The 23,949-nt window shown below is 39.8% G+C and overlaps 2 long non-coding RNA genes across 2 annotated transcripts; one reads left to right on the top strand and one right to left on the bottom strand.

Moving 5' to 3' along the window:
* Positions 1-7,839: 7,839 nt before the first annotated feature.
* Positions 7,840-11,441, bottom strand: LOC144192159 (uncharacterized). Its single transcript, XR_013325059.1, has 4 exons — positions 11,293-11,441; positions 8,864-8,997; positions 8,367-8,429; positions 7,840-8,004 (listed from the first exon to the last, which is right to left on the bottom strand). It is a non-coding gene; the product is annotated as an uncharacterized LOC144192159 (long non-coding RNA).
* Positions 11,442-22,241: 10,800 nt separating this feature from the next.
* Positions 22,242-23,859, top strand: LOC144189925 (uncharacterized). Its single transcript, XR_013324969.1, has 3 exons — positions 22,242-22,344; positions 23,600-23,671; positions 23,757-23,859. It is a non-coding gene; the product is annotated as an uncharacterized LOC144189925 (long non-coding RNA).
* Positions 23,860-23,949: the final 90 nt, after the last annotated feature.

Consider the following 23,949-nt stretch of genomic DNA (forward strand, 5'->3'; position numbering starts at 1 on the left):
TCGACCTGGTGAGTGGGCACCCCAGCCCCCACAATAGTAGTGCTCACATTGAGCCGGGGGCTCCTGAACTTTATGCTAAGGAAGAGGGTGGTGCTTCAAACGCAATGATAACAAGCTCACAACTCAATCCTGACCAAAAGGCAGAGACGAAACATCTAAAAAAAGACATGGCTATTGAAACAAAAGAGGACGTCTTAGAAAAGAACCCATACACCGAAAACCTGATGAGAAATCTTGAGGTCATGTCAGACTCTCTATTCAAAGACGAATCCATTATATCAGAACACAGGGAGCCAAATGCCACCTCTCTCACAATTCCACAACAAGAAATTGAGTGTCATTTAGCTGACGGAGAGGATCAAAATGAAAAGGAGGCAATTACTGGGAAGCAGAATACATTTTCACCTTCAAATATCAAGGAGCAGAAGGACAATATGGATTTCATTCTCAAAGACTCACCGTCATCTCTCCCACACAATACTGACCACAGACTGTACGCAAACCAGCAGATTGCATCAGAGCCGAACGAGCTAACCAGAAATAACATTAACAAGGCCGACGTGGAATTAATTTCAGACGGGCACGTACCTGAGGCGAATACGCTGATTGAATCTTCGCAATGCTCAAGTGTGGCCGAATCACATGCAAATGAGGATGGTGACACAAATATGAATGGCTTACCTGAGAATGGTGACAGCCCACCAGATTTGACAGACTGTTATCATGAGGAAAGGACACAAATTCCATCTCTCCTTCAATCCAGTGTAGACATTCTCAAATCAAAAGAAGAAGCGACGGATAACATCTCTGAAATGGAATGTTCCATTGAAAAAAAACATTGTTTAATGAAGTTTAACAATGTCATCCCAAATCCTGATTTATTAGTCGATATCATCACCACAGATAAGCCTTGCAGCCCAATTCTGGTTGAATTGGACAACATGGAGATTACCCGGAACACTTTACCATTTCCAGACATCCCATCAATGGGACAAAACAGGCTGCTGGTCCTTAGCCAGATGGAAAGACTCAGTAAGAGTGATACTCTTCATTGTAATGATTCATTGAAAAATGAATTAAAGTTGTCATTTGATGCCAAATGTAAAAAAATGGATCTAATGGACATTCATGACATTCAAGAAGACCCACCAGTGGACTTCATAACGAGACATCTGAACTCGCCATGCAGAGAGGGACAAGAGGGGGCTCCGTGTACTTCTCTAGGCGCTTCCTGTCCTGTCAGCCCTATTTTAGCAGAAAAGGAAATATGCGAAAAAGCCACACAAGATGCCACCTGTCAAAGTCAATGTGATGGCTCTGTTGTTATGAAGACAGCCACAGTGATGGACTATTCTCTCATTAGCCCACCACACCTGAAAGTCGATCATTCTGAGCCCAATATGGATTCTACGGCTCACGTGTCTAGCGGAACTCAAGAATCAAAAACCTTTGACAGAATCCATCATTCTAATGATTTCAAACTCAGTCCTTTGAATTACAAAAACAACTCAGACGAACCCCCGCAACTGACTCAATATGATTATTTACCAGTCACACCATCTGGCAAATTGGATGAAAATCTGAATATGAAACCAAGTTACAGTGAAGATTGTGAGCAACGCATAACGCCAACATTGATGTTTAACCAACCAGCTACTGACCCGATCTTGACACTAAACCCAATTAGAGAAGGGAAAATGATTCCATTAAATGACCAGCTGGTCATACAAGACACGTGTTTGGGATTTGCAACTGAAATCCAAAGCACAGATTCCTCAGCTTGCAATGTAATAAAGGATGCGGAGGTCGGGTCTAATAAATCTCTCCAAATTCCTATTCGAAAGATTGGTTCGTCATCATTGGCAGAGACAGAGCCCAGTTTACTTTCCATCCAAGAGCTCCCACCGTTTCTACTCCCCCCTAAGCCACTCATCCTCTCTGAAAAGGGATCATCAGGAGAAGCTGAAGGGTCACCTAAGAAGGCACAGAAGAATCTTCAACCTGGCAAAGTACTATGTGACATTTGCTTCTTGTGTTTTAGGACTGTGCCAGGTTTGAAGAGACATAAAGCCATGAAACATGCGGCCAGGGGTGAAAAACCAATTGGCCCACCAAGCACGTCGGGCAATCAGGGGATGTCGCTTATTTATGAAGCATCTCAAATTGGAGAGAAGGGACATAAAGATGACTCACGGCTCTCTCGGACTCAAATAGATGAGATGACAGAGACGAATTCAAGCCTAATATTGAAAGCATTGGTGAATGAGTCAGCCATGGAGGAAATGGCAGGCGAAGCAAGTACAATGGCAGGGGATGAAATAGGCAATCAAAATTCTCTGCTGCCTAACAAAACAAAAAAGAACAGTAAAGCCCGCAAGAAGAAAAACTGTGAAGAAAACACCAGGCTTGACCCGTTCACAGATGAGCTTTTGAATATATTAAAAACAGACCTCCTACAGGCTATAACTCCTGATTTTAAAAGCAGTGTGCAGCAAGGACAGTCTGACAGACATGGAATGGTAACAGAGGAAAAGCATTTCAGTCTGACTTCAAATTCTGGCGCTGACGATACGCTGCATTGTCCAACTGAAGAGATAAAGAGTCCCGGTGAAACTGCAGGAATCGGGGAAGTGGCAGATCCAGAGAAAATTACATGCACGGACCTGTGTGAGGAGGTGAAAGAGGAGGAATTTTCCAAAAATAACCTATCATTTGAGCAGAATATCACCTCAAGACAACAAATATCAAGGAAGAATTCGCACTCTGGAGAGAGGATCCACGAACACATACAATCAGATGACAGACTTGCAGAAGAGATTCTCCGAAAAGTAGCAGTTGAGGTCAAGTGTGAACTAAACGGTGTCTTGTCAGATGAGCTTCATTCACCCGCTTGTTTGAGTCCACCTCCTCTAACTCCTCCAGGCATTAGTCCTGATCTGAAGGCCTTGCTGGAGGACGACACCATATTCTCACAGTTGTTTCCGAGAGACGAAGAAGCGAAAAGGAAAAAGTGCCAGCGAGTTTACGGTAAAAGAAATAAAAAACTGAAACTTTCATCTGATCCTGACATCACGCAAAGCTCCGCCAATCAACCAGAAGTACCCACTACGACCCTTCAAACAGAGTGCCAAACAGACAAGACGCTTAGTGCCAACCAAGCATCCTCCCCTTGCACTTACGAGACAATATCTCTTGATGATACAATCTTGCTAAACATGTGCCATAACAGTGCACTTCAGGTCCCCGATGTAAAGCCAGAATCTGATGTTACAAAGCAGGAAGATGAAGAAGAGCTCCAAAACAACAAGCTCTCAAATCAATTTCAAAGCACTGTTGATCAAACTTCCATTGAGTGGAGTAGCTCTCAAGACATAAGTGTCACTAATTCAGACTCTGCAATGACTTGTGAGCCAATCACCTGTCAGGCAGGGACTTCAAACCTACCTTGTTCTTTGCCAATACAGGGCGATACCTACAATGCGGATCCGATTGGCACAGAGACTAACCCAAACCTCCATATTGACATTCAAAACATCAACACCACATTTCAACTCCCTGAAATTCAATTCTTCGACCAGGGCAAAAACCTCTCAGTGTCTCCACCAGCTGAAAGTGCTGACGTAGAAAACAAGGATGATGAAAAGTCGAAAAAGTTAACAGAGCGGCGCGGTAGGAGGCGACAAGAAGGTGGAATGAAGGTTAAAGAGAAGCAGTACAAGTGCAAGGTGTGCTTCACCTGGTTCCTAACTCTCGGGGAGCTCAACTTTCACAAATTATCCCACAATCCATCCCCTCCTCCAACGTGCTACATGTGTGTCCAGCGCAAGTTTAGCTCTAGGGAACAATTGCGAGATCATCTGTGGGAAAAGCATGCTAAGAACAAAACTGGGATTTGGACATGTGGAATGTGCTTGAAAGAAATCTCAGATGTGTGGATGTACAATGAGCATTTGCGTGAGCATGCCACTCAGTTTGCACGCCGTGGGCAGACCCAAGGCTCAATGTTGACAATTCCAGGCTGCTTTATGCAAGAAACAGCTGTAAAGAACTTCATCACCTCCATCATGCAGCATCGTCCAGGCAAAGCCAACAGAGAGTCCAGCAAAGCCACTCACGACCATGAGAAAACTGCTTCTACCAACGCCACCACGGAAGGGGCTAAAACCCTGGAAGGGACTGAGCGAAAGCTCCACAAATCCAAAGGCAATAGCGGCAAGAACACGCTTACCCCCCTCGAGGTGATTCACAAAATAGAGGCACCAAAAAGTGTGGAGATGCACCCCAACTGCAAAGACCCCTCAAGGGATTGCCACCACTGCGGCAAGCGTTTCCCCAAACCCTTCAAGCTTCAGCGCCATCTGGTTGTCCACAACTTGGAAAAGATTTTCCTCTGTCACAAATGTCCAATCTCCTATCAAGATCCCCGAGATCTGAAAGAGCACCTAAAGATGGCACACCAGGAAGTTGATGAGCTCGACTCTAAGCACACCACCCTTTACACCTGCGAGCTATGTGCTGATGTCATGCATGTGATCAAAAAGTCTTTCATCTGCAACACTTGTAACTATACCTTCTCTAAAAAGGAGCAGTTTGATCGCCACATGGAAAAGCATCTGTCGGGCGGGAATAAAATCTTCAAATTCCGAGGCGTTCACAGGCCTGTCAGGGCGTCTTTGTGCAAAGAAGATGAATGTGATTCCCCCGCTAGTAAAAAGAGAAGAATTCTTTCAGATAGCCTGCAAGAGAACAACAGCACAGACAGTGGTATCGCCAGTGTGGGCTCGCTACATTTAAATCAAGCCATGGACACCAGCCCTCCTAAAGAGACTGTCCCCATGTTAGATGACTCCACACAGACCACCACTAATGACTATCACGCTGACACAAACAGCACCAACGTTAAGACCGAAGACATAGCTGAGGATTACACTGCTCTCCTGGTAGAGTTGGAGAAATGTATTTCTATCGGCTGTTCGTCGGCCGCCCCTAAGGAAGAGGAAATCGACGGAACCCCCGCGCCTAATCCCGACGAGGGCGGCGACGGAGAACCGAAAACCGAGCCGCGTGATGTGAAAGAGGAGAATGAATCAGTGTGCATTAGAGTGGAGACCCCCCAGTGGTCAGAAAGAACTAGTGTGAGCGAGGAGACGACTATAGTGAATCAGTACTCGGCATGTGGTGCTTCTGAAACAAGCGAATCACTCCTGCCAGGTCAAGACTCTTTCGGTAGCCCGAGAGAACACCAAGCCACTGATTCACTTCTAACAGATGATGAGACGGCAGATAATTATACCAACAGAACTTGCGACAAACAACAAGCTGCATTTAATGCGGCGGACCAGAAAGACAAAGGCAGAACAAGCGACAACGTAAAACCCAACACGAAGGTTACCGAAACAATGCCTAACCTCCAATCCAAGGCTTTGGCCACCTCTTCCGCATCAAATGAAGAGAAAGAATCCCAAAGAGCACAGAAGAGGAAAAAAGATGTCAAATCCCCGCACAAAATTTCCCTCCCAGTTGCAACCCAGGAGAACTTTGGTGTGGACCTAAAGGCCAAAAAGAAATATCACCCCAGCAAATGTGCAAATTCGTCATCGCAGAGAAAATTTGACGGCCCAAATGACTACCCCGTTCTGGCTTCCGTGCGGGATGACGTCGTGAGTAACAAAATCGTCTCCAAATGCAAGACGTCAAGCTTGGGGATGCAGTTAAAACGAACATTGCTCGATAAGTGCACGCCGAAGAAAGCCGATATTGCGTCCCCACTTAACGGAGATTACAAGAGTAAAAAGGGAAGTGTGGCTCGGCCCTTGCATACCTCTATTTCCAAAGTGACTTCGGTTCCGATGAACAATTCCTTAAACAAATCCAGGTCCAAGCAGGTGGTCAGGTCAGTCGAGAGTCACTCTTATAGGACAGCAGAATCCCAAAATCACCTCCTAAGCCAACTGTTTGGCCAGAAACTCACTAGCTTTAAAATTCCTTTGAGGAAGGACACATCTGAATCTATTAACTGAGTTGTCTGTGAATGAAAAGCGGGAAAATTTCACAGTTTTAATCATTTTAATACTTAATTCATGATGGTGAATGAGATTGCACAGCTCTTTTCTGTGAAATGCTATCTTAAATACATAGTCACTTTATGTCTTCTTTGTACACGTGCTTGTGTCACACAAATGTGAGGACAAAGGCCAAATATGAATCTTTTCTGCTTTTGCTTTTATATATATAAAGTATATATATATATATAAATATATATTATCTGTTCCAGAGATTATATTTCAGATGTCTATAAGAGAGAGGAAAAAAAAGAATACTTGAAAAAAGGCAATCAATGGCATCCTATTGAGAAATGCATGTTCATTTTGCATTCATTACATGGTCTGATCCGTGTACGTTTATTTTATTAGTTTTTTTTTTATTTTGAAAGGACCAAATGTTGTAATTGTTTGACCGGGACCTTTTGTCCATGCTTCCAATATACTATTGTGTATTATTGTAACATTACTGCACTGCATTCTATTAAGCCTTTTGTATAAATGTTCCATGGTGCTACGTTTTGTTTTATTGTAATGTGAATGCCAATGTCCTCAGAAGGGAATTTGCGACCTGTAGCAGTTATACAGCACATTGATCACATTGTGTGTTTACTGGCTCATTCGAGATACTCTGTAAACTCTCCAAGGGCTCAACCAGTAGGCTGCTTCCAGTCTACATTAGGAAAGATTCCATTGTATAAACTCAGGTGCATACAAGGGCGTTTCACCGTCCTGCCACCTGCATTTCGGAGTTCTTCCCGTGCACTGATAATGCCAAACTGTCATACACATAAACACAACACAAAGACAATCATCTGTATCAGCAACTCCACGCTGTTTAATGCTGAAGACGACAAAAACGGTGCTTTATTTTGTTTATACTGTACGTATCTTGTTTTGTATGATATTGTAGGTAGGTCGTCGTTGTTTGGTGTCATGCTTCATGTCAAAGTTTTATTTTAATAATGTCCAAAAAGAATGACAAGAAAAGGGAAGTGCTTAAGTGCAGTTGGTGCCTTGTGCAAGCTGTAAAGTAGATCACCAAGTGCCTATTTTATAGATGTTATTAAAGATTTGTATCGATCCTTCCCCTTTTTCCTCTCTTGTATGTCGCTTTGTCATCCGCAGTAGATCTGCTGTCATGCTGTGCGTCAAACACAAAAGCGCCATCACTGCCAGAAGGCAAAAACAGATGCAGGTACATCAATGAGTGGCTTTTACTTTTTTTTTTTTGACCACATAACTCAAAATATTAGTCGCAAAAGCAGCTCTCCTCGCCTTGTACGCGTCATGTTGCCTTCACACCACGTGTAAAGTGGCTTCTATTCCTACATGAGTATTGTCATTATCACATAGGAATAAAAAGCCATAGTACACGCTGGTAAAATGCTGGTCTTGAGGGGAAAAAAAAGAAGAAAGCCTTAAAAAGAAAGCAGGGTGGGGCAAACAGGGTTTTGGGTGAGACAAAGACATTTGATGCATTCCTATAGGAAAAGAACAATACATAATAGATTGGGGTCTTTTTTTTTTTAATTATTTTTCTGAGCTGCTTTATCCTCGCAAGGCTCACAGGTTTTTTTTATACTTAATCATGCTACAACAGGAGGAACGTGTAAAATATCACCTGGTGTAAAAAAAAAAAACGGTCTGCAGAAAAAGAATCGGGTCCAATCTGTTTTTTTAGACAAAAAATTACAGCTATTTTTTTTTATTAAAGCCACTATTGTTACAAAATGTGTTTACTGGTGAGTGCAGACAACCTTTAATATTCTAATGTACCTCCGACTCATAAAGTGATACCCGTGGAAGTTAGAAGACGTCATGTTTCAGGATTAAAGTAATCTTACATCATATTAAATGACTTGCCACATTTGCTCTATGAAGAATACACTTATTACACACTGTAGAAAATATTTCTAGCTACTAATCATTGCAAGAGCTCACTCTCTAACACAGCCAGATCCTAAAAAAAATTGACATAAAAGGGAAAAAAACTGAAATCATTTTTGGATTCCGCACCCTAATATTCGTCAAAAACAGCTGTCACACTTCAAAAGTCCCAAAAAATGTTTCCCCATGTTAGCTTCAGTTATTATGGATTTAAAACATGTTATTTGTGACACTCACTGGTGCATTTGAATGCAATTCATGCTAAATCATGTTAATCTAAAATTGGGGCTTTTAATATGTTATTAACCTATCGATCTATATACTATGTTTGCAGTTTTAAATGTGTTGCATTGCATTATACCCATGTTTGAATATATATATTCTTGCTCCTATGCTACTGTGATATAAATATGCAATATAACTTAATAGTGTTACCTCTCAACTTGATGTAAGGGTACCGCATGGAGAATAACTCCTTCTGCATCCTCTGGTCAGCAACTGTGTGGGCAAAGAAAGTGATAACAGACTATATTTTGTTCCCATTGAAGCCAATGTGTGGCACTGATAATATAGGAGATAAAACCACTGCAAAGCCCCCCTCCCACCCCATTCTTTTATCATGTGAACTGCAAGGAATCTCCAGTGGCCCACTTGAGCGTGAGTATGACAAGAGAGCTTTACACTTTGAAGCGAAGCGACATTATCAGGAAGTATCGTCTTGAAATATCGTCTCTGTTTGGGAAGGAGATGCATCTTCAAGCCCCCCATTCTCCCACCCCCTGTGTCTGCTGACAGCCTCTATTTCTTCTCCTCCGACCAACTCAGCAACTTGCCCCAGCCTGCTTTTCCCTCTCTTCCTTTCTCCATCTGTTTACCTCATTTTAGACAATTCAATCCCTCTATTTTTTTTCATTTTTCCATTTCCATCTCACCTCTTCCTCTTCTTCCTAGTGGTCTCCCAGGGAGGTGGCGAGACGAGGACCACGGCAGCGAGTCGCCGGTCAGCGGTAATGACACTCAGGCGGAGGGTCGTGCGGGTTGAGTCTGTTGGGAATATGAAGTGGAGCTGGAGTAGGATGGAAAAGAAGGAAAGGGATGACTGGGCACGTTGACTGTACCATTGGGATATTGTGATCTGAAAGCAGCGTTCCTAAGTGAAAACGTGTATGAATAATTCAATATAAACACATTTCCCAAGTGAGAATGGAAATGCCAAAGAAATCAAGACATCAAACCAATTTTGCCTGACAACAATTGCAACCTTTTTCCTCCTTTCGGAATATACAAAGGAATCCACACCCCCTCCTCACTATTAAGACTATATCACCCTTGACATGGAGTTGATGAACGTAGAGTATAGGGAACATGAAAAGAGATCAGGAAACAAACGAGCGGAAACATGAAAGTAAAGTCGAGCACATTTTAATTAGGAGCTTCTCAGCAGGGAGGCTTTGCTCAAACAGTTTTTATTTACTCTGCGATTCAACGCTTTTACTTGAGTTTGAGAGTGAAATGATAAGAACAAAAGCTTTGGGGGGAAAAAATAAAGGCCAAGGGAAGAATTAAAACACGGGACAAGACTGTAACCGGCACCCCATACAGTGCTGTCATAACAAATAGGTCAATTTTGAAGAGAGAAGTAAATTTAAGCAATGCCAGTAATGTGGGAGGTGTGTTTGCATGTTTAAGGTGTTGTCAGGGGCACCACTAAAATGGTCCCAGTGGATAGAAAATGGTCATCTGGATGTGGTAAATCTTTCGGCTTTTTTTTTTTTTTGCGCAGTGCTGTCCAGACATTGAAATAGTGCTGGAAAAATAAATACATAAATTAAACTCAAATTGAAATAATAGCTACAGAAGAGGATTAGAGCCAATGAAGAAGAAAAGGTGGCCAAGATTCTGACATTAAGTTCAAATCTTTGCCAAATTGTAGATTTTTTTATTTGTTTTCTTCAATGGATCTGTCGATATCGACAAAAAAAACCTAAAAAAAACATTGAATTGATTTGATTACAATTGTTGGAGCAGTTGACATCATCAGAATTTCAATGCATTGTGATTAGTGACATATTTGAGTAAATTAATCAAACTTAGTAAATAGTCCTCTCTTTAATATTTTCTATTTATAAGAATTAAGTTTTAACTTCACCAAAATCCATTGTACTTGCATCCATCATGACTAGATTAATCACAGATAAATCCACAAATCGGCCATTCATTTTCCATTATTTTTATCCTCATAACATTGCATGTTATATTTCCTTTTTATTCCGTAATGACATCAAGCGCAAAATATCCCTAATATTACTATACTCCTTTATTCTAATGATGTTTCCATTATCTTTCTTAACCGAACTCCCACAGCATAATCAATCATCCCCCCCCCCTTATTGAAAGTGGTTCAATAAATGTCACACCTGTTGACCCGTTAACTCATCTTTCCCTGCCTAAAAGAGATATGACATACTCCACACTGAATGTAATCTTTCACCCCTTCAGCCACCTTTTTTAGGCACGAGCGAATTGAGTAACATGCCCTTAGCCTGAGTATTTAAGTCCTCCACAATTGCTAATTCAAGGTATACGTCTATCACCTGTTGTCCTCTGCGGCGCTTGATGCCACACAAAGGGAAGGACGGCTTACCAATATCGCTCACGTCCCATTTTCTTTTCTTTTTTTTTTTGTCAATGTCACTTTGTAATCCATCCATTCAGCCACCATTCTACCTGGATTAGGGTGTGTGAATATCCCTTTTGACTATTAAGATAACAGATAAACCAAGCTACTGTGTATTCACAACAATGTTACAGGATGACTCACCATCTATACACAAGTCAAAGGCTTTTCTCTCCCGCTGCACACAATATCATGGCTTTTTTTGCTAAGCTTACATTGCATTTGTATTGAGGCATTCATTCAACAATGTCATTGTGTCGATATGGATGAGTTTGGAGTACTATTGTATCTCAGGGGAATATTTGGGCTTTCACAAAGTCACATTGTTGAATGAATGAATGCCTAAAAGATTTAAAAAAAAAACAAATTATCATTAATATATTTGGATAAATCTACCTTTTCTAGATAGTAATCCTAATTGTTGTGTCTGGTCCGGAGTATGTCTCTCACCTTACAGAATCCAGAGGGCATTGCTGTCATTCCAATATCTGAATACTCTTCACACGCTTGATATTAACTAACATGAGAGCATACACAGTGACACATTCCAAAAACCCCTTTAAGCACATGTGTCATCGAAACTAAAGTCTAGTGGAAAGCATCAACCACACACACACACATACACACTTAACAAAATGCATTATTTTCTGAACTCTGGGATGTACAATGATGTGACATACATACCTCCAGCTCTGTCTTCATTCAAAAAAAAAAAACCTCCCTCTTCTTTCTTCTTTTCTTTTGCTCACTCTCACGTCTGCCAGTCTGAGAGACTGTGTTCACCCCATCGAATTGGGGACCGGGGCTCAGCTGCAGAGACTGACATCATCCCTTTCACAGAGGAGGTTTTCCCCACCCGCTATCTGCACCCTCTCTCTCTCTCTTTCTCTCTATTTCGCTCTCTCTCTCTCTCTCTCTCCCCAACTCCATACGTATAGTAGCATTCTCTTATCTCTCATCTCTCCCCCGCTTTTTTTTCAACCTTGGTCTCATACTCTCTCCTCCACTGGCTTCTAACAGCTCTCTATACCGTCACATTGATGCTCAGCTCAGTAACAAGTGTTAAATCAGGACTTGTCAGGGCTTCCCGCTGTTGTGTTTTAGCCCTCAGTGAGCTGTGGGAACCTGTTATCATCAAGCAAGTTATCTACGATGGCTTCTCTTTCAAAGCTTATAGTATTAATAGATGTGGATGCCTACAGCTCTCTCACATCTTGATCCCTTTTTCGTTTTTTTACCCTCTCTGTCTCTCCTTCTGTCCCTTTCCGCTAGTGTTGTTCATGAGGGAATGCGAGAGTAAATGAAGAGTCCAACGTAATGGGCAGCCTCTTCTTACGTTTTCTTATAGATCAGTCACGATATAAGTAGAGAGAAGCGAACAAACCCGGTGATTGGGATCAGATAAATGTCTACTGAGGTGCATGTGGGGAGGAGACGGGTGTTGCTGTCCATGGTGCTGATTGCCACACAAGGAGTCATCACCAAGGACACCAGTGACCTTCTCTCAGACCTGTTTACACCACAGCAGAAGAATGAATAAACATGCATGCACACGGACTAAAATACAGACAAACATAGTCCACCACATCCCCCTTTCCGTTGTCTCCCGTAGGCATTTCTCTGTGTCTTCACTCATTTAGAATTACATTCATCATTGTACGGCAACTATGGCAGGTGAGATTAAAATAGATTATCCCTATTAAAAAGGGATTCATATTACAGGCACACGCAGGGATACAGATGTCCACCGGTTGACGCACACACACACAAACAAGGCTCATCGAGAGCAACTAAAATGCGGCAGACGGTCTGAAAACGCCTCTAAATGTGAGCGCGCACACTCAGGGGTGTAAACACTGCAAAGAGACGCTCGAGTTGTACCGCTGTGTTGCTGTCTCAAATCTTTTCTCAAGAGGTAGCTTTTAGAATCTTGCTTCCTTGTTCCCATAGTGACACCCCCCCCCCCTCCGCCTTACCTCCACATTTCATTTGGGTGTGTGTGTGTATGTGAGAGAGAGAGGGGCGCAGCCACAAGCAAGATTTTTTTTTTCATTGAATTATATAGGCATGTTGATAAGATGGTGGCAAGCCCAATTTCTCAGACAGTCCTTCACATATAGTCGCCAAGACCGCTTTCCGTATTTACAATTACTCAACGATTGAGTTCATTCCGACTGAAAATCAGCCGGGGAAAGATGGATACAACTAATTACAAGCGTATTCCGGTGAGTTAATGAACATTCAGACTGACCTTGAAGCCTAAGGCAAGGATAGAAAACTCTGAGGTATTCTTAAATTTAAGCACGGCGAGTGCGCTGAGTAATTCATTAGGAATGAAATTAAAGTCTCAATTGTCACTTTCAAAACAACTTGGATGGTATAGGAGATGGATGGTGTGTGTGTGTGTTTTTGTGTTTTGTGTGTGTGTGTGTGTGTGTGTGTGTGGCCCAGTCGGAAGCAGGGCACAGGAGCAAATCCCCTCTCCTCGGGCTAAGCCAAGTGTGTTCCACATGAATGAGTGGGAATGAGTGGTAAAGGCACTGGAGGCCTGTTTGAGATAGGATTATCTCAACTAAGATTTCCACCATCTTGAGCTGTCACAACTCTTGACAACAAACAAGGAAACAGGTGACAAACCTAATAAAATGACAGATGAGGAGAGCCTTGCGTTTTTTAATCCTTTGCCATCTCGATAACACAATTCATTAGGAACACAGACCGGAATATAAAATGAGATTCTTTATTCAATCCTTCTCCATGTTTGACTTGCCTGCGGTTTTTTAGAAGTCTAACAATGACTAACTTGACAGAAGACACAATGTGAGTGCAATGGAAGGATGGTATTAAATGAATTCAAGTGGTTCCCCCTGAGTGTTTGAAGGTAAGTGGTACTTCTTGACATCTTTACTACATGAAAGGACTTCTTTTTTATTATTTTTTTACACAGCAGGACCTTAAGGAGAATGTAGACTGCTTTCAAATGAGGATGTTCATGTCAGAGAGTGTCATCTCCCATTGCAATTCTGCTGTTTCACCATCTCCCAGTTATCTGGACCAAACTCTCATCTATCAACAAGTAAGTCAGCAAACTCAGGCCAACCCTGTTAGTGAATTTTTTGCCATTACCGATGTGTTGGAATCACTGGGGATTTCAAATGTGTGTGACTTGGAAGCAGTGGATATAGAAGACTGTTGTGTCCGTAGTGTGTTTGCTCTTGAATCAATTCCCGGTGTGCAACAATGCCTATTCTTTTCTGTATAATTGGACTGGATGACAGCCCGTCTCAAGTCAGCCCATGAAAGCCTCAAGTGACAATGGGGTGCCTGACCTGTCGCATGACTTGAATGAGGCAGAGATAACACACACACACACATGTACACACACATGTACACACACACAGTGCTTGTCCCTCATGTCATAGTACATTGCTTTACATTCAATTCCTAGGGACCTTTCAAGGTGACAGAATAAAGCGCCTTTAATCAATTCCACTCGTAAAATAATCATCGGCATTTTTCATCACTCAGCTCATGCACAATTGGAGGACATTTGCATTATAGTAAATTCTTGAAATTAGATTTTTGCTATGTATTCAACAAGGACTGGCCATTAAGTTATCACTAAATAATGTAACATTGACGGTGAAGGACATAACTCATTTTTAGAAGTTTATCTAGGCTGTGGAACCTCTGATTTGGTGACCAATCACAATTTAGAGTGCCCAACCAGCCTACCCTGCTGTTTTCGGGATGTGGGAAGAAACTAGTGTACCCATAGAAAAACCCTGCTCTCATGTTTTGTAGGGGTTTTGGTGGTTTTTGTGTATTTCCTTGTGCGTCCCTGTCCACGTGATTGTATTTGAATTTCACATTCTGTGTCTTTTCTGGCTCTCCTTCCCTTATATGACCCTTGTTTGTTATTGTCATCAATGCCTGTCTGTGTATTTAAACCCCGTGTTTATGCATCTATGCATCAGTGTGTGAGTTTTCTTGTGTTTGGTGAATATATATACATATATATATATATATATATATATATATATATATATATATATATATATATATATATATATATATATATATATATATATATATATATATATATATATATATATGATTTTGATTATTTTGTTTTTACTCTAATCTTTAACTATTTACAACTATTTTTCATAAAAGGGTATTTGCTAGCATTGATGCTGGTTCTGCATAAAACTGCTGTGACTGTGACAGAGTGTACATTTGAATGGCTGCCAGCAAGATACATTATTATTCAGTCCCCCCACTATTCTGGCTTGCCTATTTTTATCTGCATGTCAGGGTGTGCATATAAAATCCCAAATCCTGCCGCTTATAAAGTCACCAATATGCTCAAGTGAGAAGTGAAACAGCCACTGTGAATGTGTCTTAATATACTTTTCAAGGTGGTGTTTGTTAAAGCGGATTCACCTACTGTCTTTCCGTGTCCCTCAGTTTATTTGCTGTCCGCTTTGTCACCACAGGAAACACCATTACCCAAGCATCCCCATGCTGTCGGACACTTAAAGTGGTTTCTCTTCGCTCTTGCTCGCCATTAAGCATTTTCTCCCACCCACCCCCACCTAGTCAACACTTATTGCGTATGTGTGAAGCCTGGTCAGTAAACATCGGTGACAAACACTGAGACTCAGCTGCTAGTGGTTAAAAATGGCTTGGTCTGAAATAGTGTATTCAGTATTTGGACCACAGTATAATTCACGGCTTAGCCAAGACCTTGGCAAAGCCCATTGAGTTAAAGATTTCCCTCTAGCCTCCAAGTGATATTGATTTAGTGCACCAAAATGCATACTATTCTCTCTTTCTATTGACACAATCAGTGCAAAATATGATCATCTGTTCTTTATAATAGTACAAAAACATTCATTCATTTTCAACAACATGCCATGTGCCAGTATCTATCTCAGCTCACTCAGACAAAAGGGGGGCTACACCCTAAACGGGTGACCAGTCACAGCGACTGACAACCATTTGGACTCACAATCATAACACTACAGCGGTAATCAACCTGACACTCCTTTCTCCAAAGTCAGGCACATATACATATACAAATATATAATTTCAACCAAATGTTATACTACTTGGTTTACTATACAAGTCAGGGATGCAATCATTTTTGTGTAAATTTAACAATATTCAGAACATTTTGTCCACGTCTTTTTGTATTCTAGTGAGGAAAATCCTCGCCAGAGAAGTCCCCCAATGAAAAATGTTTTGCCTTTAGATATCTCCAGATCGGACCAATTGATTTGATCTTTACATTATGACTATGGTCATATTATGTTATTATGGGCATGATAAATTAAAGGGTGTGTAAATAGCGTGAACTCTATGAGATCCACACTCAATCGGTGAGAGTTAAGTGAATGTATTAGGTTATTTCAGTTTTTGTGTGATTTAATGACATAAGATATAATTTTATCCACCTCTACACTATCTATTCTTGTGTATGTATCTGTTTTTGCTACTACAACCAAGATGGCGCTGCTTTTTGGTATTTCGTTTTTTTGCCTAGTTCTACAATGTCTTGTGTGTCTTGTGTCAGTCTTGTTACTGCAACCAAGAAATGTCCCGAATACAGGACGAAATAATGTTCTAACTTAACCTAACTTAGTTGTACAATGGCTTACAGCAACAATACTGTTCATACCCTCTTTTCTTTAAACTACATACAATATTTTAAAAATACTTTATCCATCAGATTATGTGCTTATATGACTTGAAAAAGTGACAAAATCATGTATCCACAACTTTCTGACTGCCAGACATTTACACCTTTGCAGACGGTGGAACTCATTTAATGATTCTCCCCATCCGCAGACTGTATCCATCATAATACGACTGATTCCACTTTGGTCAGCGGCAGCAGGTGGTATCAGGTGGTCTGATGTGACGGAGCTGTAAGTGGCTTTCTGATTGCAGGGTAGCCTGTCTGCCAGCAAGCCCTTGGGGTTGGGGGGTGAGGAGGGGGGTAGTATGCTTGGTGGGGGTGTCATACCGTGTTTGGTAGCCAAATGGTCTTTCTAAACTCCCTGGCCTTCACTTTAATTCAATGTGGGTGGTTGGTTTGCTGGGTGCAAAAGAGAGAGAAGGAGGTGGGGGGTGTTTTTGTCCAGATGGGTGTTTGGGGACTGTTTGGGATGCTGCTTCACAGCAGCTTAGATTGATGAAGTGATATTGATGGATGGAGGCAATAAAGGTCTGGATGTCCTGTCTGTTGCTAGCGATGAGGTCGCTATGAATCTCTCGTCTGGGGATACTGAGCAAGACCACATTCAATAGCAGCCAGCCCATTCCTTGCAACTTTTCTTTCACTGTCAGGATGATGAAATAGTTTTGTGAATGAACAATGTAAAGTGCAGGGCTAATAATAGCTCATTCAATTCAGTTATTGGTTATATGCATCTATTTATGTTAGTTATACTCTCTCATCAAGCGGTGAAAATATTACCTGAGGCTTTCAGTTTTGATATATTTTGATATGTACAGCCACACAAATGTGAGTTACGTCATCAGTGTTAGCTTTAAATCGTAGCGTATTTTACGGACTATAAGCTGCACCTGATTTTCGGTCGCACAAGCCAAAAAATGCACAATGAAAGGGAAAATAATCATATATAAGTCGCAGTTGCTAACCCTAAACCAACAACAGTCTGAATATAATGTTTACAAAAAAGTTTTAATAAAGGAACACATAATTGTACTCTTGTATCAATTTAAATCACCAACCAAACTGTTTTAAAAGAAACCAAACTGCCGTTTATAGTACAGAAAATACCTCAATCTAAATGTGGAAAGACATGGCTATTTTCAAAAGAAATTGTATTTAAATTACTTTTCAATTTCAAAAGTAACTATTAGTATCTATGTGTTTGAAATCATTTATGACACCAATTTATTGAGGGTCCCAAATAATATACTATTATATTTTTCTTTTGTCCTATTCAGCTTCCAAGACACGGAATGTGGTAAATGTGAATGTTTTTACAGGCTGGAACAGTTTTAATGTACCATATGGGAGTTTGCAATTTGAGTACGTGACGGTTTATATTGCATTTATGCATAGAATGCAGCTGTTACACAAAAAAAAAAAACATCGTTGGGAGAGAATGATGATGCACGCATTACAGAGTGAAATTCTAAACAGAAAATTGTGATACAAAAAGAGGTTCTTTTTGTATTACATTAAAAAGCTTGTATATTCAAACTGTTTAAATATACAAGCTTTCTAATGTAATACTAAGTAGTGGGGCTATCTTGATATATTTCCTTTTAACAAGAAGGCCACCATGATGGGAGGAGATACAAAAGGAGAGAAAAGGATTGTACATTGGATTGGAGTGTGATAGGGTCAGTTGAATGTGTTAGGACAAATAACAGGTGAGTATTTATGAGTTTACATGTTACTTTTAGATACATATCATCACCAATCCTGCCGCCAACTATTTTATGCAACAATATACATATGTCGGCCAGACCTCTGCCATCATCCCAGGGGGTGCTAGGGACAGGCATGGGGTGTCCCCCACCCACAACAAAATTAGAGAGAACACCATCCACAATAGATTTTCGTCATGATGGATTCTTTATAACCTCCCACTGCAAAATGGTTGAGTGCAATTTCATTTCATTTCATTTGATGGTGTGGTTCTTTAAATTCCTATATAAGAACTATATATAGACCAGTGGTGTCAAACATACGGCCCGCGGGCCGGATCCGGTCCGCCTGGTGGCTTGGTACGGCCCGGGGAAGAAAGCTGCATGGTATAAAAAAATATGAATTTTCTTTAAAATTTTTACTTCTTGTATTTTTTCCGCTAGGGAGCGCAGTGTTTTAGTACGTGCAGACAACATGAATTGATATTTATTTATGTTCTTATGTTATTCTCTTGTTCATAATATATTGTTCATAATGTAAAAGGAAAATTCTTTTAAGAAATATTTTGATAATTTACTCATTCATGGCACTAATTATTAGTATTAGTGACTAATACAAAGGAAAAAAGTGGGCTTATTGTTAGTTCTATGTAATTTTGCAATAAGTTTACTGGTCCGGCCCGCTTGATCTCAAATTAAGCTGTATTCGGCCCGCAGAACAAAGGGAGTTTGACACCCCTGATAGAGACTATGCATAACCAGATGCACACCTCGGCATGTAAAGAAGAGTTTTAAACCCTTTAACTGTTGAGGATGGCAAAGAGTTCATTTTTTTTTGTCTTCAAACAATTCTGAAGTGATTGTGAGGCATACAAAATGAAATGCAATCAACTCAGTCGGCCGCTATTCCTGAATAGTGTCATCTGAATACACGGGTCTGGCAAATTGCATTGTTTGTGTCAACATAAGTTAATGATCTCAGATGATAATTGCTAGTTGGAAGCAGGGCGTCCATGTTGTGGCCTCAAAAATGTGTGGTGTCATAGAGCTGGTGAGTGATTTTAAAGTGGCATCACCATTCATCAGACCTTTATGAATATTCATTCAGTTCTTGACTCCTTCAGGGCAGCTCACAAAACGGCTATAATGCGTCTCATCTTTGCATTGTCAGCTCCACAACACACCAGCACTGAGGTTTCTCATTACCACAGAACACGCTCATAAAGAAGGTTGTATCATTTCAAATATACTACTAAGACAGACGCTAGGGTTACAACAATTCAGCCTGTTTAGTACACAGCATACAGAAAAAGGAAGATGTGTTTAGTGTCCTGGATTGTTTAAATATAGAGGCAATCTGGTGTTTGTTGTTTGCAATTCAAGAACACTAACATTAGTAGTGGGTGAAATGACAAAATATTTATAAGTGCCTAAACCAGGGGTGGAGAACCTATGGCTCGGGAGCCATTTGTGGCTCTTTTGATGGGTGTATATGGCTCTCCGATAGTATGTGTGGTAAAATATGGGTATCTTTGGTAAGAGAAATAAGTCCTGAACGATCTTTAGCGCCTTTTTAATCATAAATTTTCTTCATTAGACTCTTATGTATGCATACTCTCATTGATACTCATTGATTAGCAACAGTGAAGAAATGTTCTCAAAAGAATTCTGACTTTTTTTTTTACTTTCAAAGTGGTGAAATGATTATTAGATGCACACATTTTCGTGTATTTTTACTTTTAAATATTTAGTATGACTCTCAAGGAATAATGTTTGAAAATATGAATTGTTTATGGCTCTCTTTCTGACCCCTCGCCTAAACAATAGTTACTTATGTATTGTGATAAATTTCTTGCATCATCACAGGCATCAGTTTTAGGGTTTTTAGTGTTTATGCATAGTTCAATATGGAGTTTGGCATGTTGTAATACGCATTGCAAAATATAAAGCAATACTTAGAGATTAATTTAAGCCATTTAAAAAAATATTTGGACATTTTATGTTTATTACATCCTCCTGCAAACTATTTTCAGGAATTATAGCCACTATAGCTATTTCAATATACTATATGACCTTTATAAAAGTGTGTGAAAACCAGTTTGAGAATAAATAGCAACCTGAATAAGGTGTGATGTCACATAGTAAAATTGATGAATATTATAAATGATATTGGTGATAAAATATATTTATGCCATATATTGGAAACTGAACTTTGTATTGTGTGAATTCATATCACAATACACCCACTTATCAATAATATCGCCATGGTCAAGTGAGTTTTTTATTCTTTAGGTTCCGTTTTACAAAATTAAATACTTTTCTGTGCTGATACTTATTAAATTAATACATCACAGATCCCTATACAAGCAAATGATTGTGTCATAAATCAACACAAACAAAACTCATTGATTTTCATTGATTTTTATGCAAATGCTTGAAACACTTAATCATTCAGTTGGGTAGGAAAGTGTTTCATACCTATTGAACACAAATTTACATTAAAAAAAATCAATAAAAAGACAAGCATGTAATGCTTAATACATTTTTTTCATTAAAAAAAATACAAATAAATACATTACACATACATATATATATCACAATATCGTGATGAAAGTATATCAGGCAGCACAAATTGACAATTTCCGATGACAGAAGTCAAAATGACCACAGATTTTTTTTTTCCAAGGCATCATTTCCTCATATTATCAGACCTGAAGACCTTGGTGTTTTCCCCAGATTGTAGCTAGTAGCTGGTCGGGCTTTTTGACTGACAGGCCTTGGCCCCTGGGGTCCTGAGGGATAGAGGATAGATGGGGATGGAGCGTGAGCGAAGGCTGCACTTGGCTTGTACTTCACACTGGTTTCAGACAGTCAGGCTGAGCGAAAGGCCTCGCTGCATTATTCATGCCGTCACCTCGTCTTTTTACAGCTACACACTTAGTGGAAGGCTCCTTAGACCTGCTGTTTTAAGAGAAGGAGTAATGGACCTTGTCAAAATATGTTCAACTAGTTTACTGTTCATAGCAAAAAGGTGCAACACATTTTTGTTCCAACAGTGCCGAAAAAAAGTAGGATAATGTGGAGGTTCTAAGCAAAATACGGTAAATCACTGAAGTGGGGAAGCTGTTTTAATTGCAGAGAAGGTGCAGTCCAATACTTTCTACTGAGATAGAACACTTTATCGTCTAGAATCACAGTAAAATTACATTTAAAAATTAATGTTTTTAAAATGACCAAACTAACAATACTATAGTCCAGGGGTGTCAAACTCCCTTTGGTCTGTGGGCCGAATACAGCTTAATTTGAGATCAAGTAAAGTATCAGTAAAGTCATTGCAAAATGACATAGAACTAACAATAAGCCCACTTTTTTCCTTTGTATTAGTCACTAATACTAATAATTAGTGCAAAGAATGAGTAAATTATCAAAATGTTTATTAACAGAATTTTCCTTTTACATTATGAACAATATAATATGAACAAGAGAATAACATAACATAAATAAATGTCAATCCATGTTGTCTGCATGTACTAAAACACAGCGCCTCTTAGCGGATAATACAAGAACTACAAATTTTAAAGAAAATTCATATTATTTTTTATACAATGCAGCTTTCTTCCCCGGGCCGTACCAAACCACCAGACGGGCCGGATCCGGCCCGCGGGCCGTATGTTTGACACCACATGCATAGTCCAAAGACAAAAAGCATTTTAAGGGTACTGAAAATGTATTTGGTAGTTTTTAAGCATAATTATCCCTTTTCTAATCATTACAAAGTAAAGTGTGGTCAATTCGTGGTGTAGAGGTTCACTCATCTGACTGTGATATAGGAGGCTGGGGTTTGAATCCCGGTCGGGAAACATTTTACCGCAGTTGTTTCTATATATTTCTAGTCAAGACCTTCCAATAATGACAAAGGGAATTGTAGCCAATTCGTGGTGTGGAGGTTTTATTCACCTGACTCGCATGTAGGAGACTGGGGTTCGAATCTCGCTGTCGTTTGACCGATCACTACAGTACACTATCTAGTACAGTAAATAGAATATCGTTTTAAAATTAAAATAAAGACCTAAGTCATATTTTTCAGCAAAACAATTATTCCTAAATAATATTTTAATTGTATGACATTATTATTGATGATTTTTATGTGTCGCAGCTGTAGTTGGAGATTGAGGTTTTATAGCCATAAAATAGATTTTGACGGGACAATATGGGCGTGGTTACGCCTATCGACGACGTGACGGAGTTAATTGTGGTCATGCGCAGTAACTCTTTCTTTTTTGAACGCATTTTCCCACGTTGATGGTGGGTTAGCACGCCAACGAGGTAAGGAATATTCACTGGCCTAAATGCGCTTTTATCACGCGATCGGGGGATTTTTCAGCAATTAATTGAGCCCAAAACGCCAACAAATCTCTTAGTTTAATGCCAGGTTTAACACACCGTCGACAATTTAAGTATGGGCTTCTTTTCTCGACAGGCTTTATGCCACATCATGTTTCTAGTCAGCATTAGCGTCTCGATTTGACTTTAAAAAAGCATGTTTTCTGTTTTCTCTCCATTATTGAGTCGTGTAGCAAGACTTTAAATGTAATCAAACAATGCAAGACATCAAGCGACAGTTTCCTGGGTAAGTGTTCACTTTAGAATGACATCCAGGGGCACGACTTAATTCCTGTTGTTTTGTATGTAATCGTTTTCATTGAGTGCTAAATACCCGTTCCCGATTTGTAATTGTTCTGTTTTTACCCCAAAAAATCACGTATACAAAATTTAAGCCAAGTTTCTCTAAGCTCACTGGTGTCAAAGTGGTGGCCTGGGGGCCAAATCTGGCCCACCATGTCATTTTAAGCGGCCTGAGAAAGTAAATCATGAGTGCTGACTTTCTGTTAGGATCAAATTTAAATGAAGACTATACATGTATATTATATTACCTTATCTTCCCCTTTTTAAATCAACAATTGAATTTTTTTAATCCATTTTTTTACTTTTTGTTTTTAAGTTAAGAAAAGCATATTGTAAGATCTAAAAATACATTTATTTTTAAAAATTGTTTTCCATGCTAATATTGAACGTTTTATTTCCTTTTGAAAAACAAATTATTAGATATTTCCCCTCGTGAAGAAAAAAAAAGCTCTAACGTTTGTTTTAGATCTATAAAAGAACGGAATATTTAGGGCTTTCGATGCAGTTTTTTTTAACCCAATTTAAGTAGAAAAAAAATCTAAATATTTGAAAAGTAGTACAGCTCACGTCAAATCAAGTTGACCTTATTGCGGCCCGCGAACCAACCTGAGTTTGACACCCTTGTCTTAGCTGTTAACCCCAGTCTGTATATTTAATCGCCTTGTCTGGAAAGGGGAAATAGCACACGCTAACTTATTTTCATTCTTGTAAGATTTCTCTATGCTGTAATTGGTTGGCAACCCCCAAATGCCTTGGTTAAATTAAGTTTTCATTGTTTAGCATCAAGATAAAACTACTTCCCATTAAAAAAAAAAAAAACTAAGCCTACCTGTTGAATCTCCAGGCTGTATATATACTAACTTGTGCTTTTTGTGTGCATTTTTTCTCTGTTTAGCACCAAGATGCAGCTTTCTGTGTGCCTAGATCACTGTTGAGGTTACAGAAGGGGAGACTGGGACTGATCAAGGTAAAACTTACCCCCACAAAAAAAAAAAGTTGAATGTCCAGTCTCTATATATTCTAACTTTTGCTATTTTTCTTGCACGCAACAGGCCTGAGGTATCTTGGTTGCCCACTTGAAGATGTCTCTCTTGCATCATATGGTGTCTCTGTATTTCTGAAAATCCAAATTCAATAAAAGCCTAAATCATGACATTTCACTGGCCATTCATGTCCACAGCTTTTTGACTAGATCTTTGAGGTAAGGTTGTCATTTAATGTTGGAGAAAGAATTCTAAGTGTTAA

This window comes from Stigmatopora nigra, chromosome 2 (genome assembly GCF_051989575.1).
Source record: "Stigmatopora nigra isolate UIUO_SnigA chromosome 2, RoL_Snig_1.1, whole genome shotgun sequence".
Taxonomy (NCBI): Eukaryota; Metazoa; Chordata; class Actinopteri; order Syngnathiformes; family Syngnathidae; genus Stigmatopora; species Stigmatopora nigra.